We start from the raw sequence: 10,359 nt of genomic DNA on the forward strand, positions 1-10,359 counted from the left end.
GGCTCCCCCCCCGACGCGGGTCCCGCTGCGCGGTCAGCGGTCCATGGGGGCTGCCCCTGGCGGGGGGCAGCGCCCCCCGGACCAAATTTTTTTGGGGCCTTGTATAATTTTTTTATTTTTTTTCCTCTTTTAACTATAAAAAAGAGCAATAAAGCGTTTTGTTTAATCGTGGGGCTCATGTTTCCTTCGGTTGTTTCTTGCTCGAGGTTTTTGTAACACTCTTTCCCACGATTTTTCTATTTTTGTTTCTTTCCCATGATTTTTTCAATTACTCTCCTACAACGATTTTTAGTGTTGTCGGGTTTCCAACGAGCCCCACAGCGATTTATAGTGTTGTCCGGTCTTCCAACAATGATGTGTAGTATTGTCAGGCCTTCCTACAATAATTTGTAGTGTTTTCGGGTTTCCAACGAGCTCAACAATGATTTATAGTGTTATCCAGCCTTCCAACAGCGATTTATAGTATTGTCGGGTCTTTCTACAACGATTTGTAGTGTTTTCGAGTCTCCAACAAGCCCCACAATGATTTATTGTGTTATTTGGACTTCCAACAATGATTTGTAGTGTCTTCCGCAAATCACTAAAGTGATTTGTACTATTTTTGGGTCTCTATCGAGCCCCACAACGATTTATAGTGTTGTTGGATCTCAATATACCGATTTGTAGTGTCTTCCGCAAATCACTATAGCAATTTGTAGTGTTATTCAGTAAGAAAATCACTGTAAATCGCTACCAGAATTAGGATCAACTTGTCAGGGCCATATCTCCCTAACTAGAGATCATATTCTAAATCCGTAAAAAGTGATGTCTTTGTTATTGAGTCTAGTTTATTCTTGTAAATTTTCAGCGATTTATATGGTCATTTCATTATCCATTTTAACTAAAAAACAGACCTCTATTATTCTGTATTGTGCAACCCAAAACACTACAAATCGCTATAGTGATTTGCAGAAAACACTACAAATCGTTGTTGGAAGACCGAATAACACTATAAATTGTTGTAGGGCTTGTTGGAGACCCGAAAAAACTACAAATCATTATAGGAAGGCCCGACAATACTACAAATCGCTGTTAGAAGGCCGGATAACACTATAAATCATTGTTGGGCTCATTGGAGACCTGAAAATACTACAAATCGCTGTAGGAAGACTCGACAATACTACAAATCATTGTTTGAAGACCAGACAACACTATAAATTGCTGTGGAGCTCGTTGGAGACCCGACAACACTAAAAATTGTTGTAGGAAGGTCCGACAATACTACAAATCATTGTTGTAAGGCCGAATAACACTATAAATGGTTGTGGGGCTCGTTGGAGACCCGAAAGTACTACAAATCGGTGTAGAAAGGCCCGACAATACTACAAATCGTTGTTGGAAGATCAGACAATACTATAAATCATTTTGGGGCTCGTTGGAGACCCGACAACACTAACAATCGCTGTAGAGGAGTCATTGAAAAAATCGTGAGAAAGAAACAGACCCGCGTCGGGGGGGAGCCCCCGGACCCCCCTTTTGTAAGGGCCAAAAACTCTAAATCAGGCTCCATAACTCATCAAGTTGAATGATGCTACCCACACTCGGAGGAGCCCCCAAACCCCCTCCTGTAAGGGCAAAAACTATTAATCAGGCTCCACAACTCATCAAGTTGAACGATTCTACCCACGCTGGGAGGAGCCCCCAAACCCCCCTCCTATAAGGGCAAAAACTCTGAATCAGGCTCCACAACTCATCAAGTTGAATGATGCTATCCACGCTGAGAGGAGCCCCCAAACCCTCCTCCTGTAAGGGAAAAAACTCTTAATCAAGCTCCACAACTCATCAAGTTGAATGATGCTACCCACGCTGGGAGGAACCCTCAGACCCCTTTCTGTAAGGGTAAAAACTCTGAATCAGGCTCCACAACTCTTCAAGTTAAATGATGCTACCCACGCTGGGAGGAGCCCCCAGACCCCTCTTCTGTAAGGGTAAAAACTCTGAATCCGGATCCACAACTCATTTAGTTGAATGATGCTACCCACGTTGGGAGGAGCCCCCAAACCCTCCTCCTGTAAGGGTAAAAACTCTGAATCAGGCTCCACAACAATCAATGTGCAGGTCAGTCGGTGCTTGATGGAGCAATGTAGGATCTTTTGTTGGATATGCACAGAAGCAGAAAGAGAAGGGAGAGAGAGTGTGAGAGGGTTGATGTTCATGGCCTCCTCCAGGGGAGATTTCTTTCTCAGATAATCCTGCAGTGCAGAGACTGGGTCTTAAATAATCATCTTTGGGACACTTAAGTCTTTACAATCACTCCTTTTCTAGAATCGTCATTTTTTTTGGCACCAATGGAGGAGAGGGTACTTAAGTCTTTACAATCGCATCAAACTCCAACGCTAATTAATGTTGACAAACATGGGGATACGAGACACACATGCTTAAATACGTGGTGCTTTTTGGGACCCCCGAGCATGAGATGCCATGTTCAGGGGGGTAACATATAACCTGCTTCGGAGTAAGGGAGAGGGGTGAAACATGATGCATGGAATGGATTTTAGTGGTTCTAAAGGGGTTTATATAGGAGATTTTTGGAGGGAAAAGAAAACTTGAATTTCAAAAGTTTGTTTTGAATTCATTTTGGTTTTAGGGGAAAATCAAGTGGGTTTGTATTTGGATTTTGATGAGAATCATTTGGGTCTTATTCAATTCAAATCCAACATATTAATGTGATTATATATATATATATATATATCTAATTAGACTTATTTGGGTTCCAAGTGGACCCAAACCCTATTTATTTAAGTGGGGTTCATTCAGATCCTAGATAGATCCAAGCAATTTTATTTTACTTTAATGGATCCAAAAACCTTATTTACTTAGAGGGATATAATTGGATCTCCAAGTGGATCCAATATCTTATTTTCTTAGTGAGATCTATTTGAGTCTTTAAATGGACCTAAAAGTACTTTTTACTTAATGGGATCCATTTGGATCTTTAAATAGATTTGAAATACTTTTTGCATTAGAGGCGATCTATTTGGGTCTCAAATGGATCTAAATCCCCTTTATGCCCGGTTTAAATACCGATATGGGTCTAAACACTACCAAAACCTATTTGGGTCGATCCGAATCATATGAAAATTCAAATACCTTGTAAAAACCTTATAATTTCTCCAATTAAACATCTAATAACTTGAATAAATATAGAAATATTACTGATTATGAATTTGCTAATTAATTGACCGATAATTTGTCAAAAAAGCAGTATTTAACCAGAATAATTCATAAAATTTATTTTTTTATTCATTTCAAAATTATGAGAAACACGAGACGGAAGGGGTATCTAGTGGGTAAGAGAGAGCGTAAGGGACAAGGGTGATATGTGATGCAGAATGGGTTTTAGAGGTTGTAAGGTGGGTTTATATAGGAAATTTTAGGGGGAAAACTTATGGATTTTTGCGGGGAAAATTAAGGGAGAAACAAAACTTGATTCTCAAAAGTTTGTTTTGAATTCATTTTGGTTTTTAGGGAAAATCAAGTGGGTTTGGATTTGGATTTTGGTGAGACCCATTTGGGTTTCATTCAATCCAAATCCATCCTACTAATGTAATATACATACATACATCTCCAAATGGGATGCATCCTATATGTAATTAGACTCATTTGTGTCCCATGTGAAGCCAAATCCTATTTATTTAAGCAAGATTCATTTTGGTTTTAGGTCGATCCAAATAATTTTATTTTACTTCAATGAGATCCATTTAGGTCTCAAATAGACCCAAAAAACCTATTTACTTAGTGGGATCCAATTGGATCTCCAAGTTGATCTAATATTTTATTTTCTTAGCGGGAACCATCCAAAAATGCTTTTTACTTAGTGAGATCTATTTGAGTTTTCAAATGCATTCAAAATACTTTTTGTATTAGAGGAGATCTATTTGGGTCTCAAATGGATCTAAATCTCATTTATGCTCAGTTTAAACCCCGATATGGGTCTAAACCCTACCCAAACCTATTTGGGTCGATCCAAATCATACAAAGATCTAAATACCTTGTAAAAAGCTCAAAATTTTCCCAATTAAACATCTAATAACCTGAATAAATATCAAAATATTATTGATAATGAATTTTTTAATTAATTGATCGATAATTTGCTAGAAAAGTATTATTTAACCAGAATAACTAAAAAAAAACATCTTTTATTCATTTCAAAATTCTGAGAAATTTGCAGACTTTATAATTGAGGATTTTGGACTTCAGGCATTTCAATAATGCACTTTTAGTTAAGTGGTGGTGGTTGATTATTAATGTACAGGAGGCAAGGTGTGTGACAATTGGTCGGATGCATGACAATGGCATATTAAGATTGACAGCCAACTAAGTTTAGTCACGACATAATAGCTGCAGGAACCGTTGTGCTCGTTGGTCGGGTTGCGGATTGCGAATAGTGAAGATAGTGTACGGTGGGTGCATGAGCAGGATGGAGAGTATAGTTTGGCATCCTATTATCGGGTACTGCAGGGCGCTCCTTCAGTATCATAGCTACCCGAGTGCAGACTTTTGGCAGTTGCTAATCTTCCCCCAAGGGCGAAGCTGTTCAGATAGCAAGTGCTCCATGGCAGGGCAACAACTGATGATAGCCTACAAAGGATGGGGGTTCGACTGGCCAGTCGATGCCGATTATGTGTGAGAGTAGCGGAATCTACCAACCTCATTGAGTGTGCATGGTTTAAGGAATTGCAAAAAATAAAATAAAATGGAACAATGAACCAAATGAAAACACCCACAGCCGGCGAGCAGTGTTCCTTTCCCGTTGTCAGCGAAAAAGTGTGGGTTGAGATGATTACAAGCGGAGGTGTTGGGTGTTAATCTCATGAAGGTTGATATGGTAACACAGAAACAAGATAGTCTTCAATGACGCAATGCCAAGCATGATCGTACTATACGTTCGGAAAAACAGGGAGTTGCGAGAATGGAAGAAACTGATCTCGGGAAATCATGGAGGTAGTGTTGTGCCTTCTACTGTGCACGCTTAACAAGCTCGGATATTTAGTTTTCTATGTTTTTTGGAATAGCGGATGACATCTCGTTATTGGGTTTTTAGTTGTGTCCAACAGCATGATGCAACCCATGTACATATAAATTGAAAAGTATATATAATGAGTATTTGCCTTTCTTCAATATATATATATATATATATATATATATATATATATATATATATATATATATATATATATATATATATATATATATATATATATATATAATGAGTATTTGCTATTAGCATTCTATATATCTTATTTAAATGTCCTTAGATTAGCCTATTTCAGTAGGCTCATAAGATTTAGCGTTCAGAACACTGTTAGGGTGTTCTTTAGCATCACACCTTTATTTCTTCTGCGTCATTACCAAAAATAACAAGCCAAAGAGACCAAAACAAAGAGAGGATGATGACTCTACAGGAGTAGCAAGATTCGGTGGCAGTGAGATCTGGTAGCCACAGACGATGAGATCCAACAGCCTAGGATGGTGAGATCCGGCAGTCGAGGATGATGACTATCAAAGAGCAGCGAGATCCTGTAGGAGAGAGAGGAACACGAGGACAACAACCCGAGGAATGACCTGAGAGAGAGGACTAAGTTAGGAAGCTGCTTCCTGCCTATCTGCCTATCATTGATGACGAGAGAGAGAGAGAGAACTCAAGATCTGGCAGGGATGAGCTCTCGATGCTGGTTCGCTCTTGCCGTTAATGGCGAGCGAGCGAGAAACAAAGGACGACAACTTGGGATTCAGCGGAAGGGAGCGAGTCACGACGTTGGTTACCTTATGTCATTAATTCTGGGTGCATTTTTTTGTTTTGAACCAACATCAAGAGAGAGAGAATGTAAAACCTATAATTTTGAAGGATTCTAAATAAATAAAAAGCATCCTTATTATTGAATTAGAAATTTGTTTTTGCCTTTTAAATTTTATACATTGATGTATTACATGTTCGTGTACTCATTTATGGCCAATAAAGGTATAATTGGCATTAATCAAATTATCTTAAGCAATTAACTATTAAAAATACTTAATTTATACTTAAATATAAATATTTAAGTGTGTCTATGACTTATAAAGTGTTTTCACAGTGTTTTGAGCTTAAATAGATATTTTTAAGTAGCTTACAAATGGATTTTTATTAAAAGGGTATTTTGGTCGAAAATAATTTAAGTGGATATTTTAATCTAATATAATTATTAATTAAGAAATTGCTAAACACCAATTTATTTAAAGTTAGAATAGTTTGTTTTATTTTAGCATGACTTAGGATATTGTTTAGCAAAAAGGAAATGAATTTTTGTATGGATTTGGAATCCATATGGGTCAACCCAAATTAGTGTTCTAAGGAATTTTAAATAGTTAAATAAAATTACATTTTTCATTTTATTTTTGAGTTTGAAATGATATATATATATATATATATATATATATATATATATATATATATATATATATATATATATATATATATATATATATATATATATATATATATATATATATATTGAGTTATGATCTTTATAGAACCTGAATGGGTTTTGGAGCAAATCGGATCCAAACCAGACCTGAAATAGATCCGGTTTGGAAGGGCACATAGGAGGGTTAAAGAGAGGCTAAGTAAAGCCCACTAGGGCACCCGACCCCTTCACTTCTTTTCTTTCTCAATCCCTAAAGTTGAGACCCCCAAACCCCATTCTACTTCTTCTTTTTGGTTTTGAGAGAAACCATACCTCCCTCTTCTTTCTTCACCCTAGCTGACCCTTGTATTGGGATTTATGCCAGTATTTGGGGGATTTGCATCACCCACCAGCCGTTGGATCCTCTTGGGATTTGATGCCATAGGTGAGTTCTCTTCTCCATCTCCTTCTTCAATTTCTTCATCTCTTATCTCTTTTTTGAAGTTCTTCTCATAGTTGACCCTCTTGGATTGATTTTTTGGGATTTGTGCCCTGTCCTCAACATTGGGAATCATGCTCAATAGAATCATGCCTCACTAATCCTTGGCATCATCACTATCTTATTCTTCTTTTATTTCATGTCTTGTTAATCAATTTCCCCAAGAAAATTGATTCCTTGGAAATTGTGCCTTAAGAACCATGTAGCAATGTAAATGTACCTAGGAATGTGTGAAAAGTGTGGAGGATGCCCAGTCATAGTCAACCAGCCTAGCCCTTGATGTTTTGGAGTTGTTTGGGTCGATTTTTCAGAAAATCGCCCTACCCAATTCCCAATTGGGCGTAGATTTTTGTGTGGAGACACTTTTGACTTTCATCTTGAATTTTGTGCAGCCTTGTAGCGTCTCCTTCAGCATTCAGGTGCCCCAGCTGAACCCTCATTTTCTGCTATTCCTCTTGGTGTTGCACATGCACCCCAAGTGTTTAGGTTTTTACCGTAGTCGCTGTGCATGACAGATTTCATGAAACCCCTTAGTTATTCAGGTTTCACCATATTTATTTATCAGATCTATGAGGGTAGGAACCCTTAACTGAAGTTTTAGAATGCTTATCTAGATGGTTTTGTCACAATCTTGTAAGTTTTAGTGTTAAGTTAATTTATGTATCTGGTGTAGTATCATGTCAGCGTAGTTAGATTTTAGATATGCCTAATAGTTGATTTTGTTAGTTTTTAATTAATTAGTGATTTGAGCATATTATTATAATTATTTATTTAACAAAGTAAACTTTATTTTACATGTAATAAAATTTTGAAATTTTGAGTTTTGGATTGAGAATTGTGTTGCACGCTAAGTGTTCAGTAAAATGCCTAAGAGAAAAAAATTTCCAGATTTAGTTATGATATTAAACGAGATTCAAAATCAGTGTTTAAATGATGATCATGTGTATTCGAAACTCAGGTTTTACATGATTTTATACACTTTTACGTCATGGTTTTGATTGTGATATATGTGTGTCATAACATGCATACCACTACAAGAAACATGTGGATTAGCGACGACCTAAATCCGTCGCTAATCCGATGCTAATCCGTCAATAATCAGCTTAGCGATGGATTAGCATCGAATTAGAGACAGATAACTTCCATCATGAATTTTTCAATGCTAAATTGGCGACAGACTATATCTATCGCTCATTTCATCGCTAATTAGCGACAGAATGTATCTGTCGCCAGTTTCATTGCTAAGTTGCTACAGAATAACGAATGCCAACATCCGTTGCAAGGTCGTCATTACTATACAACGATTTTGGTGTTGCGACAGATTTATAGTCATCGCTAATCCGTCGTTACATTCAACGCTAATAGTAATTAGCGACGGACATATCCATCGCTAATCCTTCGCTAACAAGAAAAAAAATAAAAAAAATATTTGAAAATTAAATATCAAGAAAAAATCTCTCGTGATACAATTTATATTTCTTGTACAATTTATATTTCTTGTGAATAAAAAACAAAGTACACATCAAAATACATATAAAAGGAAGCTAAAACAATTAATTGATCCACTGTACAATTCGCAGGTTCTAATTATTTACAATTCAACATTTACATTTTTGAAACAAAAAGAAGGTAGAACAATTCAACACATGAATTTAATCATCGCCAAGATTTTGTGCGTCTTCTTGTTCATTGTCTTGATCTGTCCCTTCAACTCCACTACGGTGATTCTCGCCAACAACCTACACGAGAAAAGAAAGATCAATATTGATAAACAAAATATACTGAAATAAATTATACTCTATATGTGATTCTATCATTCTCGTATGTGTTATAAGGCAGTAAAAAAACTGTATATGTGATTCTATCATGCTCATATGTGTTCTAAGGCAGTAAAAAAGCTATATATGTGATTCTATCATGCTCATATGTGTTCTTAAGGCAGTAAAAAAAACTTATATGTGATTCAATCATGCTCATATGTGCTCTAAGGCAATTAAAAAAATGTATATGTGATTCTACCATGCTCATATGTGTTCTAAGGCAGTAAAAAAACTTTATATGTAATTCAATCATGCTCATATGTGTTCTAAAGGCAGTAAAAAAACTTTATATGTGATTCTACCATGCTCATATGTGCTCTAAGGCAGTAAAAAAACTGTATATGTGATTATACCATGCTCATATGTATTCTAAGGCAGTAAAAAAACTTTATATGTGATTCTATCATGCTCATATGTGTTCTAAGGTAGGAAAAAAACTATATATGTGATTATATCATGCTCATATGTGTTCTAAGGCAGTCAAAAAAACTATATATGTAATTCTATCATGCTCATATGTGCTCTAAGGTAGTAAAAAAACTTTATATATGATTCTATCATACTCATATGTGTTCTAAGGCATACAAAAAACTATATATGTGATTATATCATGCTCATATGTGTTCTAAGGCAGTCAAAAAAATTCTATATGTGATTTTACCATGCTCATATGTGCTCTATTGCAGTCAAAAAACTGTATATGTGATTCTATCATGCTCATATGTGTTCTAAGGCAAGCAAAAAACTGTATATGTGATTATATCATACTCATATGTGTTCTAAGGCAATCAAAAAAACTTTATATATGATTCTATCATGCTCATATATGCTCTAAGGCAGTCAAAAAACTTTATATGTGATTCTATCATGCTCATATGTGTTCTAAGGCAGGCAAAAAATTGTATATGTGATTATATCATGCTCATATGTGTTCTAAAGCAGTCAAAAAAACTGTATATGTGATTCTAGCATGCTCATATGTGCTCTAAGGCAGTCAAAAAACTTTATATGTAATTCTATCATGCTTATATTTGTTCTAAGGCAGGCAAAAAATTGTATATGTGATTATATCATGCTCATGTGTGTTCTAAGGCAGTCAAAAAAACTGTATATGTGATTCTATCATGCGCATATATGCTCTAAGGCAGTCAAAAAAATGTATATGTGATTCTATCGTGCTCATATGTGTTCTAAGGCAGGCAAAAAACTGTATGTGTGATTATATCATGCTCATATGTGCTCTAAGGCAGTAAAAAAACTTTATATGTGATTCTATTATGCTCATATGTGTTCTAAGGGAGGCAAAAAATTGTATATGTGATTATATCATGCTCATATGTGTTCTAAGGCAGTAAAAAAAACTGTATATGTGATTCTATCATGCTCATATGTGCTCTAAGGCAGTCAAAAAAACTTTATATGTGATTCTATCATGCTCATATGTGTTCTAAGGCAGGCAAAAAACTGTATATGTGATTATATCATGCTCATGTGTGTTCTAAGGCAGTAAAAAAAACTGTATATGTGATTCTATTATGCACATATGTGCTCTAAGGTAGTCAAAAAACTATATATGTGATTCTATCATGCTCATATGTGTTCTAAGGCAGGAAAAAAA

Source organism: Nuphar pumila, chromosome 5, assembly GCF_984573655.1.
Source record: "Nuphar pumila chromosome 5, dmNupPumi1.hap1.1, whole genome shotgun sequence".
In the NCBI taxonomy this organism is placed as follows: Eukaryota; Viridiplantae; Streptophyta; class Magnoliopsida; order Nymphaeales; family Nymphaeaceae; genus Nuphar; species Nuphar pumila.